The sequence below is a fragment of the Pistacia vera genome, unplaced genomic scaffold, assembly GCF_008641045.1.
Source record: "Pistacia vera cultivar Batoury unplaced genomic scaffold, PisVer_v2 Contig214, whole genome shotgun sequence".
Taxonomy (NCBI): domain Eukaryota; kingdom Viridiplantae; phylum Streptophyta; class Magnoliopsida; order Sapindales; family Anacardiaceae; genus Pistacia; species Pistacia vera.
The window spans coordinates 388393-400754 of NW_022196018.1; positions in this window are offsets into that span (position 1 = coordinate 388393).

Sequence of the window (12362 nt, forward strand, 5' to 3'; positions counted from 1 at the left end):
TTTTTTTTTTTGTTAATCGAGATGTCCAGGCCATTTGTGCATACCTCAACTAATTTTTAAGTCCATTGAACACTTTTAAGTCCAATGAGTCAGATAAGTTTAAATATGATAGGTGATCTTTTGTGGGACTTACTTAAACACAAGATCTCTAGGTAACTCACACTAAAGTCTTGTCATCTGGCCATACACCAAGTGATTAGTAAAACTTTTTTTTTTACTAGTGCATTACATAACCATTTTATAGTTTAAAAAATTATTTGATTTAAAAGCTTAAACATTTATATTAAGTCTAATAACCTCTTTGCATGTAACACGAAGGAGACACTTAGACAGATCAAGCCTCTAACCCTTGATTTTTAGGATTTTCAACTCGACAAAACTGGGTTTTTCCGAATATCCAACCCAATAGAAGTTTTGCCATCCCTATTTCACCTTGCAATTCGATTGAATTGATCTCAGAAATTATTCAATATTATTTTGCATACTGAACAATAACAAAAGTAATAAGAGTCTTTGTCGGTCCCAATCATCAATATCATTGTGTCATTTTTTCTAATATTTGATCATGAAGAGACCTCAGCTCACCCCACTTGCCAAACTGTCCAAAACACAAACTGTAAAGCAATACAAATTGTGGCTTAGCTTAGCTTTAACTGCTTAATTAATGTTCAAGTATTAACAAAAAACATTTAACAAGAAATTAGTAATAGAACAACGTGTTACCAACGACCGCCTCGGGATTTTTTCTTTTTTGTGTCTCAATTAATTAAATTTTGCCATTTTATGCTTTGACTAACTAGCTATAACTTCATTCTTGCATACGCTATATTAATGTGTACAAACTACTAAACTTTATCCAACATACGCGATACGCTTATATTAAGAAAATGTTATATGAGAAATGTTGTAAAAGATAATTTTGTAATTTCTTATAACATGAAATTTCATAGACTTTTGTATTTTGACGGTTTTTCTTATGTAAAAAACTTGGTCCGGATTTAAGAAAAAAATATAAGATATTTGTATCTAAAAAATTTCATTATATATCGATGTATTATGTTATCAGATGATAATAACTATTATATATAAAAAAAAACAAAGGGTTATAGTTTATTTATGTAATTGAAAAATTATTATGTTATAACAGTACTTAATTAGTATCAGACAAGTTCTATTACGGGTCCTTGTCTTAGCTCGGTATTTAATACTCACAACGTAATAAAATCTTAAAAAAATGAAATGATGTCAAAAACTTTTACTTATTATCGATGAATTTGGATATGTAAACATGTATTGGTATATTAGATTAAAAACAATGTTTAAATAATTATAAAAAGCTATTAAAAAACACATTTACTTACACTATTACTTGTTCGAGTTGGATTCTTTGAAAACCAGTTAGAGCATAAAACATGTATTTCAATTTGGTTTAAACAAATTTAAATTCTTGAAATAAAATTCATGAACTAGATATTTTACAATTATAATATGATATTAATAAATACAGCTACTACAAAGTTTATGAACAAAAATATTTCTTTTGTCTGTTTAGTGATATATATTTACTCAATAACTAGAATCAGATATATAAATTAATAAGTCTCTCCTCACAAGGCTCCATATAAATATTTAAATTCCTAAAATATTATGTATTAATTTTTCATAAATAATTAAGGTATTTGTATTCTTTATTTCTGGAAACCACGGTAATACTTTTATTGTTATTATTATATTTATTGAGAATTTTAAGATTGAATTGTACATTCTAGAGTAAAAGAAAAACTCTCTTTTAATTACAACTACATATACTTGCTTTCTCATTGCATTAAAATATGAGTCAATAACATTCACAATTTCTTTTAAATGCAAATAAAATAAATACAGCTACTACAAATTTAATGAACAAAATATATCTTTTTCTGTCTAGTAATATATATATTAGTCAATAACTAGAATTAGATATAATAAATAAATAAGGCTTTTCTCACAAGGCTTCATATATAATCCTAAAAACTATATGTATTAATTTTTCATAAATACTATTTCAGGTATTTGTATTCCTAATTTCCGCAAACCACGATAATACTTTAATAGTTTATTGTCGTTATTATATTTATTAAGAATTTTAAGATTGCATCTTACAACCTGAGAGTAAGATAGAAAACTCTCTCCTACTTTACAACTATATATACTTGCTTTCTCATTGCATTAAAATATCAATCATATAACATTCAAACAATTTCTTTTAAGATAAAGAAAATATATTTTAACATTAAACAAAATAATTGAATCACATTATCGAATAATTAAATGACAAATATCATTAAAATAAAACACCATTTCACTCCTTAAACTTGCAAAGATAACTGTTGATGCGCGATTTTTATACCAACGAAACGCAAGTGTAAAATGTTGAGCTGACCCAGAAGACACATGAATATAAGGAAAAGAGAATAAATACAATGAGAAAAGCGTTTTTAAAGTGGTTCGGATGCTAAGGAAGCAAGTCCTACGTCTACTGTGATTTTATTAATGATAGGGGTTAGGTCGCATTAGCTGACTGATTTACAAATGATAGTACAAGCGAGTGAATGCTATAAATTATAGAGAGAGAGTGAAAGGCTAATCAAGAGTAAAAATAAGTGAATCCCTTGAATGAGAGATGAGCTCTCAATTTATAGTGGGATACATTGAGCTAATGATTACTGAATCTGTGAGTTGGTGGGATTATCCGTGCAAATCCTTCTTTATGTCACATTGCCCACCTTCTAGAGTGATTTACGCGATTTGGAGCAGGGATGGGACACGTGGGATCACCACAACTTCTGGCTGGTCTGGCGCGCACCTACTGTTCTGACAGAAGCAGGCTACCCCTTTCCTCACGTGACTCGGCAGTGGGTGTACCCATGCTCTGACTTTTGCACGCTAACTAGACCTTACGTCAGCCCTATATTTTTCAGGCATAACAGAAGTCCCCTAGTTTTTAGGGTTTGAGGATCGAACTTTGGAAACTATAAGTCATGCCGCGATTGGATGATTTCTGGAAATTCTGGCGATTCCGACCTGTTTGAAAGTAGGTCGGGTAGCACTTTTTGCAAACACAACCTCACATGGTCATTGTTTGTAGAGGATGAGCGACCTGACTTCGTCAGGCGTTACCTGTTGTACTTTAGGTATGGGAGCATTTAATGAATCAGCTTCTGCGCTGACAGATGTGTCCTGTGCATGATAAGTGCCAGCCAGGTGCATTAAATGTGTTGTATGCTGACACGGTACCACTTTATTAGAACATTAAATGTGTGACATGCTGAAACGATAACCCTTATCACAGCATTAAATGCATATTGGGGCACAATTAATGCTGAGAGAGAGAGAGAGTGCCGCCACTTGAGTTTTTCAACGGAAAAGATGAAGATTTGATTTTTTCTTTAATCGTGACACTCACTCTTCCTCACTGATCTGCGACATGTGGTCATGATCAACGGTAAGAAATTTTGCCGCCCAAACGTCGTTTTGATTCCGAGAAAAACAGGCGTCTTTTCATGCGCTATAAAAACTCAGATCTTTCTCAAGCAATGTCACCACACTCGTCTTTTTCACAGAGAGCAAGAGATTTTCGCAAGCTTGGAACCTTTGCCTTCAAACCAACGTTTGTCCGATATTTGAAGCAGAAGCTATTTTCGTACTCCGAGAGGTAAGAATCTTTCTCTGTTTTTGTTTTCTTATTCTCCATGGTTGATAAATGGCATTAGTCTTCCAGTAACTCATCGGAGACGAGACGCTGATGTCGGGTTCGAGCCATGAATGGCAGCTCGAATCATGTTGTTAGGGTTTTCTCTAGGTTTTATGGAGTTTGTTTCCTTCCACATCATCGTACGGAACTGCGTATGATGGCTAAATGACCTTCCTACTTGCCGCTTTTGTAGACCAACAGAATGGACCCCTCAACAACCAGATCCGAGGAAGGAACCAGTTCGTCCTCGCAGTGTGCTCCGAGTGTCACTCCTGAGGTCTATTCGGTATTCACTGGGGAAGAGTTCGAGAGAGTGACAAAGCAGTATGGTATCGAGGTGAAAGTTTTCCGCGATGTGGCCCACTCATCGCGAGACACATCAAGCGGGATGGCTGCGATCTCCAAGGAGATCATCAAGGGTGGGGGATTGATCCCCTTCCACCCTTTTATTAGGTCACTTTTGGATCACTTCGGGATCGTGCCAATGCAGCTCATGCCAAACGCGTATGTGATCGCTGTTGCCATGTACATTGCATGTCGCGAGAACGGGCTTGGCAAACTGACCACTGTGGAGCTCGGCTGCTCGTACTCGTATTTTTTGAAAAAGAGCAAGGACAAGGATTCTTATTACTTGTCCAAGCGACCTACTATAGAAGCGGGGATACACAGTTACCCTAGCAATGCGGGGGCCTACGAAACGAATTTTTTCTTCTTTCGTTACGACGGCCATTGCCGCTTTCAGGACCCGAGTAGGTTTTTTTCCCTTGGCGAACTCATAAAATTTGGAATGCGTTCTCTTTCTAACGACTTGTTTCTTTTCTGGCAGTTAACAAGTCGACTGACTTAGGGCTGCTCTTCGATCCGGACATGATTGTAGCTTTCGGCTTCCTGCCCGAAGCTAGTCGCAATGCGAAGAAGCTCATGACAACCGCGAATCTGCGAAAATATGGTTTCTTCAACGTAAGAGCATCTTTAGAGCCCCCATTGCGTAAGTCTTGCTAACTAGGTCTTTTCTGGTCGTGCAATGAATTATTTTTGCTAACGATGCTCGCATGCAGCGACCATGCCTCCGAAGGTGTTAGAGCTGACGCGACGAAGGCAACTCAATTTCTTGTAGTCGAAGACCGCCAAGGCGAAAGATGCGGCTCCTGCCGATCCCCCGACTGAAGGCGCCCAATTAGGCCCCCTGGTACGACCTGCTAGAACTTCTCAGGATCAACCTTCGGAGGACATACCAATCCGATATTTGAAGGTTACCCAGCCATCGGCTGTTCGCCCGAGGCTAAAGACAACGGCTTAGCGAGCAAAGAAGAAGATAAGACAGATTCAGGTAGAAGAGTCGGAGATCGAATCTGAGGGCGATCAACCTGGGAGGTCGCAGCCCGACATCGGGAAAAGGTCAGGTAAGGAACCGATAGGCGACACGACCCCTGCGGAAGGCGCGAAGAAGGATACTCCAGTGCTCGGCTTGTTGGGGAACCTGTAGCAGTAACTGCAGCTGATGGTCTACACTTTGCTGGAGTATGAACTTTTGGAAGCATTCGAGCAGTTTGTAGGTTCCAGTGATGTGGACCTAATGTCCATATCGGTCCAGTACTTAAGCAAGGTAAACGAGCTGTGCTTGGCGAGAACCTCCCTTAGTTCCTTTTGACAAACTCAACTTGCTATTTTTTCTTGTTCGTAGGCCCTGCTTTCCATGCAACTGTCCTTGGAGAAGGTTCGGCTGGGAGCTGCAAAGGGGGAGGTCGCACTGAAGGAGGAGAACGCAACGCTCAAGCGAAGCCTAGAAGTCGTCGAAACAGAAAGAAACCTATCCTCTGAGTCAGCGAATCGGTATCTAAACGAAAGAGATGCGTCTCTTCGCATGGTGGACTTCCAAAAAGCCGAGCTTGAGAAGCACGGGGAGGAAATAAAAGAGCTTCAAAAGACCATAGCTAGACTCTCCAAAGAGGTTGGAGAGAAGGACTAGGAGCTCAAAGTGACCTCTCTGCGGGCCTTATGAGCAGAACAAGAGAGGGATGCCTCCGAGAAGCACAGGCAAGCTCTCGAGGCCGAACTTCAAGTAAGTCAGGGAAAAGTTGCTTCCCTGACCGAAGAGAACGGAGGTCGAGGAGAAGGCCGCTGAATGGGCGATCAAATCCATCTATGCCTTGTAGCCGAAGAACCCGCATATTGATATGTCCGACCTCCTAGAGGATTGGCAGGAAACTCTCAGGTCCATGGCGCGGCAGGATGATGAAGCGACGGCTACCTGAAGATCCCTAGCTGACCAGCCTTAGGATGATGAGGTTGTTCCTCTAACAGTTAGATCAGGGCTAATAGTCGTACCATTTTGTCTGTTATACTCTTCACATTAATGAAATACATTTTGCTTTTATAATTTCTGTTCGCTTTATTATACATGAGTTTACATTCTGATTGCTTACAGTATTGGAACAAGTCTATGCGAACATAACACATTTATATGAACAAGATTACATGCGAAGACTGTTACAAGCGAACAGAATAATACTTTACAAGGAAATAATTTGCAAAGATCAAAAATTAATTTACAAGGAAAACTAAGTTCGGAATTACTGATAGTAAGGTCGAAGATGCTCAACATTCCAAGCTCGGGGTACTTTGGAACCATTCAGCCTTTTGAGATGATAAGTCTCCGGTCTTATCACTTTGTCGATGCAGTATGGACCTTCCCAGTTCGGTCCCAACACTCCGGGACTTGGTTCCCTAGTACCGAGAAGAACTTCCTTCAATACAAGGTCGCTGACCTGGAAGTCTCTTCGTCTGACCTTAGAATCGAAGAACCTCAGAATCGAAGAACCTTTTCGCGCGTTGCTGATAGGCTGCTATCTTTAGCGAAGCCTTGCTGCGATGTTCTTCAACAAGGTCCAAACTTGCTCTCATAAGCGCTTCGTTGTCGGCCTCATTGTACAAGTCCCTCCGAAGTGAACCAGTTCCTACCTCTACAGGGATCATTGCTTCGCAACCGTATGCTAGCTAAAAAGGGGTTTCTGAGGTAGAGGTTCTAGGAGTTGTCCTGTACGCCCATAAGACTTCAGGGAGGTCGTCGGCCCAATTCCCCTTGGCTGTGCCAAGTTTGGCCTTTAGAATGTACTTGATGGTTTTGTTGACAGCTTCAACTTGACCATTTGCTTACGGTCTTGTGACTGAGGCAAATTTTTTATGGATGCCCAGCTCGTTGCAAAACTGCTTGAACTCCTCATTGTCGAACAACTTTTCGTTATCCGAGATAAGGGTATGAGGAATTCCGTAGCAGCACACAATATTCTTGAAAATGAAGTCTTTGAGCTTTCTGGTCGTGATCGCGGCTAGCGGTTCGGCTTCCACCCATTTGGTGAAGTAATCTACCGCGACCATGGCATATTTGACTCCCCCTTTATCGACTGGCATGGGACTGATAAGATCGATTCCCCACATGGAAAATGGCCAGGGGCTAGTCATTGTTATTAGTTCGTAGGAAGGAGCTCGCGGTATGTTCGCGAACAGCTGACACTTGTCACACCTCTTGATAAGGTTATAGGTGTCTTCTTGGATTCGGGGCCATTAGTACCCTTGACGAATAACCTTGTTCGCGAGAGATCGTGCGACGGTGTGATTACTGCAGATCCCTTCATGTATTTCCCTCATGATGTAATCTGCTTTGTCGTTGGTTACACATCAGAGGAAATGAGCACTAAACTCGCGCTTGTATAGCTGGTCCTCGATGAAGGTATAATGAGCAGATCTTGTTCGCAGAACCCTTGCCTCGACCTTGTCGTCAAGCAAGGTCCCATCCTTGAGGTATTGGAAAATGGGAGTCATCCAGGAATCTGATTCTGTTACATTCACAGCCTGTTCGATCGGGCTGATACTAGGGGCCTCGATGAATTGAACATGAATGCTATCTGGTGCTTCTGAGTCCAACGATGAGGCTATCCTCGCTAAGGCATCTACCACAGAGTTGCTATCTCTAGGAATCTGGGAGATCGCGAAGTGCTTGAACAGCTCAAGTGTAGCCTTAGTTTCCTTTAGATAGCGGATCATATTTTCTTCCCTGGCTTGGTACTCTCCTAAAATCTGGTTAACGACCAGCATGGAATCGCTGTGGATGCTGATCACGGTTGCGCCCATTTCTCTAGCCAACCGCAATCTAGCGAGCAGAGCTTCATACTCGGCCTCATTGTTGGTTGCCTTAAATTTGAACCAGAGGATACCGTGAACGCGAGCCCCTTCAGGACTCAAAAGGATAAGAGCTGCACCAGCCCTCTTTCTGTTCGATGATCCATCGACGTAGAGGCTCCAGGTCGATAGATTCTGAGCAGTTTCCTGGATGGCTTCGCTGGGCTGTTGCTCCGACTCACTTGGAAGATAGGAGAATTCTGAGATGAAATTAGCAACAGTCTGCCCTTTGATAGTCGATCTTAGCTTGGATTTCAGATCGAACTGACTCAATTTCATGGCCCATTTAAGCAATTTACCCAATGTCTCTGGCTTCCGGAGGACCTGCTTGAGTAGGTAGTTGCCATTACATGGATAGTATGGACGTGGAAGTAAGGTCACAGCTTTCTGGAAGCGATCAGCAGGGCATAGCCTAATTGTTCCATTTTCGGATACCGCATCTCGGTATCCAACAGACGCTTGTTCATGTAATATACTGGCCACTGAACCTTTTCCTCTTCCCAAACTAAGGCTGCACTAACCGCGAATTGAGAGACGAATAGGTATAGGAGCAGGATCTCTTGCGGAAGAGGCTTGGACAGGAGAGGTGGCTTCCCAAGGTGTTCTTTTATACTTTGGAATGCCTGTTCGCACTCAGGAGTCCACTCGAACTTCTTATTGGCCTTCAGAACATTGAAGAACGGTAAACAACAATCTATTAGCCTTGATATGAAATGACTCAGTGTCGCTATTTGCCCATTAAGGCTCATGACCTGCTTTTTGCTGGTCAGGCTTTTCTTATCGAGGAAAGCTTGAATTTTCTCGGGGTTGATCTCTATTCCCCGTTGGTTAACCATGTATCCTACGAATTTTCCTGAGGATACTCCGAACAAACACTTGAGAAGATTCAGCTTCCTTTTGTATAGTTGGAGGATATCAAACATCTCAGCGAGATGCGCTATGTGATCTGAAGCGACATGGGATTTGACCAGTATATCATCTACATAGACCTAAATTGACTTACCGATCTGGTCGGAGAACATCTGGTTAACCAATAGCTGGTAGGTCATGATAGTGTTCTTGAGGCCGAAGGGCATAACTCTGTAGCAATACAGTCCCCAATATGTAATAAAAGATGTATGCTCTTCGTCCGGTGTGTACATCAGAATTTGATTATATCCCGAGTACGCGTCCATGAAACTTAGCAGCTCGTGCCCCGAGGTCGCATCCACGAGCTGGTCGATTCTAGGCAGGGGGAAGCTATCATTAGGGCATGCTTTGTTGAGGTCGCTGAAGTCGACACAGGTTCACCACTTGCCATTGGGCTTTTTTACTAGAACCGGGTTGGCGACCTAGATCGGGTAGAGTGCTTCCTGGATGGACCCGTTTCGGAGGAGGTTATCTACCTCTAGCTTTAAGGCGTCATATCGCTCCGGATCCATCACTCTTCTTTTTTTGGTGAACTAGCTTGGCTTCGCTGTCGATGTTCAGCGCATGACAGATGATATCAGGGCTAATCCCGATCATATCTGCATGCGACCAAGAGAACACATCGACATTTTCCTTGAGAAAGCTGATCAGCTCGGAGGCAAGTTGGGGGTTGAGATTGCTCCTAATCCTTAGGATTCGGCTCGGCTCGGCTCCTTCTGGTCGACCGATACTTTGGACAAATCCTTAACTGGCCTACTAGAAGGGCTTTCCTGAATTCGAGGATTCATATTATCCTCGGCTGAACCAGGCTGTGGCTCGATTCGGCTGATCGCCATAGTCTGGTGGGGAATGCCACGCAAGATACCCTTCCCTTTGCATGCCATCTGCACTGCTTTTATGTAACAGTCGCAAGATGTGCTTTGTGATCTGCTAACTTCCCCCACCCCGTCGGGGTGGGAAACTTCATCTTGAGATGGTATATAGAAGTGACTGCCTTGAAGTTTTTTAGTAGAGGTTGCCCCAAGATTCCGTTGAAGGCAGATGGGCAATCCACGACTAAGAATTCAGTAACCTTAGTCACTTTGTCATAGTCACCCAGCGTGACTGGAAGTTGAATCGTTCTTTTGGGGATCAGGTGGTCCCTTGTAAAACCATAAAGAGGGATCGATGCGGGCTTCAGGTCGGCCTCGTCCAAGTTTATTCTTTCAAAAGCGGTTTGGAACAGGATGTTCACAGCACTTCCGTTGTCCATTAGCATCTTGCGAACGTTATGGCGCCCTATGAGGGGCGTGATCACAAGAGCGTCGTCATGTGGATGATGCAAATGGGCTGCATCCTTTTTAGAGAAGGTGATTGGCTCCTCCTTGCGAACCTTTTGTGGTCGCTGTGACATGCACATCACACTGATTGGGTCGTGATAAGTCGCACAAGCATATCTTTCTTGGGCACCTCGCGTGTTCTCCGCGAGGTGCGGCCCCCTAAAGATCACGTTGACACTACAATATCCTATGCGATCACGACACCTTCTTCCCTGCTCCCCTTGACTTTTCTCTTGTGCGGGAGCGGAGTCGTCAATATACTCCTTGAAATGCCCATTTTTGATGAGTTCTTTGATTGTCTACTTGAGAGCTCGGCACTCATCGGTGTGATGCCCGTTATCCCGATGGAAGCAACAGTACTTTTTATTATTTCTAGCTAACTCGAGAGTTTTCATGGGCTCGAGCTTTCCGAGCAGGCTAGCTTCTTCTGATTTATCAAGAATAGCCGATACGGATGCATTCAGAGGCGTATATTGGTCTCTATCGCGATCGCGACGAGAGACAGAAGCATAAGAATTTTTGGGCTCATAGCGAGGCTTCTTTCCTTTGCGCTAGTCGTCAGAGGCCCCTCTACGATCAGCTCTTCTACTTTCCCCCCGACTTGATGTACTACTCGAAGCACTGGGGTCGTGACGGCAGAGAGCCGCCAATGAATTTTCAATCCGGAGGTACTTCTCCGTAAGTTTATAGAATCGGGTGAGGGAAACATCATCCTTAGCCTGTAATTCTTTTCACAGGTCAGTTTGTGGACGAACTCTTGCTATGATGAGAGTCCGAACATACTCTTCGGGAGTATGAGCCACCTTGTTGAGTTTTCTGTGGAAACAGTCAATGTAGGACTGGAGGGATTCATCACTTTCTTGCCTTATATTGCTGAGGTAGCTCAAAGGCATCGAGAACTTTCGGTTCACTTGAAAATGCCTTAGGAACGTCACGCTCATCTGAGGCCACGAACTGATCGATCCTGCTAGGAGCGACCTGAACCACCGTTTAGTATAGGAGGTTAAAGTCACTGCCAAACAATGACATTTTGCTAGATCTAAATTCATATAAATGATCATGCGGATCAGCATTTCCATCAAACGCCCGCATGTTGGGCATCCTGAATCCTGGTAAGAGTGGAGCGGCTAGCACTTTGGGAGAGAAGGGGGACACAGACACGACCTGCCCTTGCTCATTTTGCTGAGCTCTTAGTCGGTCTAGAGCTCGCTGCAGCTCCTGAATTTGTGGTAATGGAGCCACTTGGGGATTGCTTTCACCCATGCGAGTTCGACCCTCGCGATTATGCTTGAGAAAAGTCTGGAGGTTGAGTTCCTCTTTGCCTCAGTCGGTGGTTTCGGCCACTCTTGACACACGCTAGCTAGAGTTGTGTGATGGAAATGAATGGTGCGGGGTATTTTCACGACCTTCGCGGTGGTAAGAACTGCCCCGCAAAGGGTGGGACCCTCTCGCATAGTGACGATCAAGATCGTTTTGCTGGTGGTGATAGGAATCACCCAGCCTAACACTTTTATGGGGGTGTACTTGCGACGTGGCATGGGACAGCTAGGGCTGTAACACCTCCTCTTTACTACTATTCTTATAATACATATTATGCAAATTATAGATATACACAGCGTATGGAAAATAGTAGGCTCAAATTTTTCTTTACTTATAAAATATAATTCTTTATAAATACAAAAGACTATGTATTTAAAAACTTTCTAATTAATACAAAATATCATAGCTGATGGACAGTGGTGCCAATACTCTTCGCTCCTTGACATCCATCCGACCGCTGCTCCTATTTCCTGCAAAACAGAGAAGAACAACGAGGTGAGCACAACAATGCTCAATAAGTAAATCCTCTACTACCTGTCCCTACAACTCACTCTTTGGTTCTTTTCTTACTCTGCCATTCTTCTATTTCTAATTCTCACTGTTTTTCTCTTTCTTTCTAATAGTATTCTCATTTAACTATGTTTTGCTCTTTTTACTCTTTCTTTCTCTCTATTCTTATTCTCTTTTCTCCTTCTCTTATTCTTACTCACCATGAAGGACAATCATGGTTCTCTCTTATTCTCATTATACTCACCATGAAGGAAAATCATGGTTTTCTCTCTCTCTTATTCTCGTCATACTCACCATGAAGGAAAATCATGGTGCATGCTTGTATGAGCTGTACATGCAATTATCTACTCTCTATTCATACTAGCTCAAACTCTCTCATTCTTTCTCATACT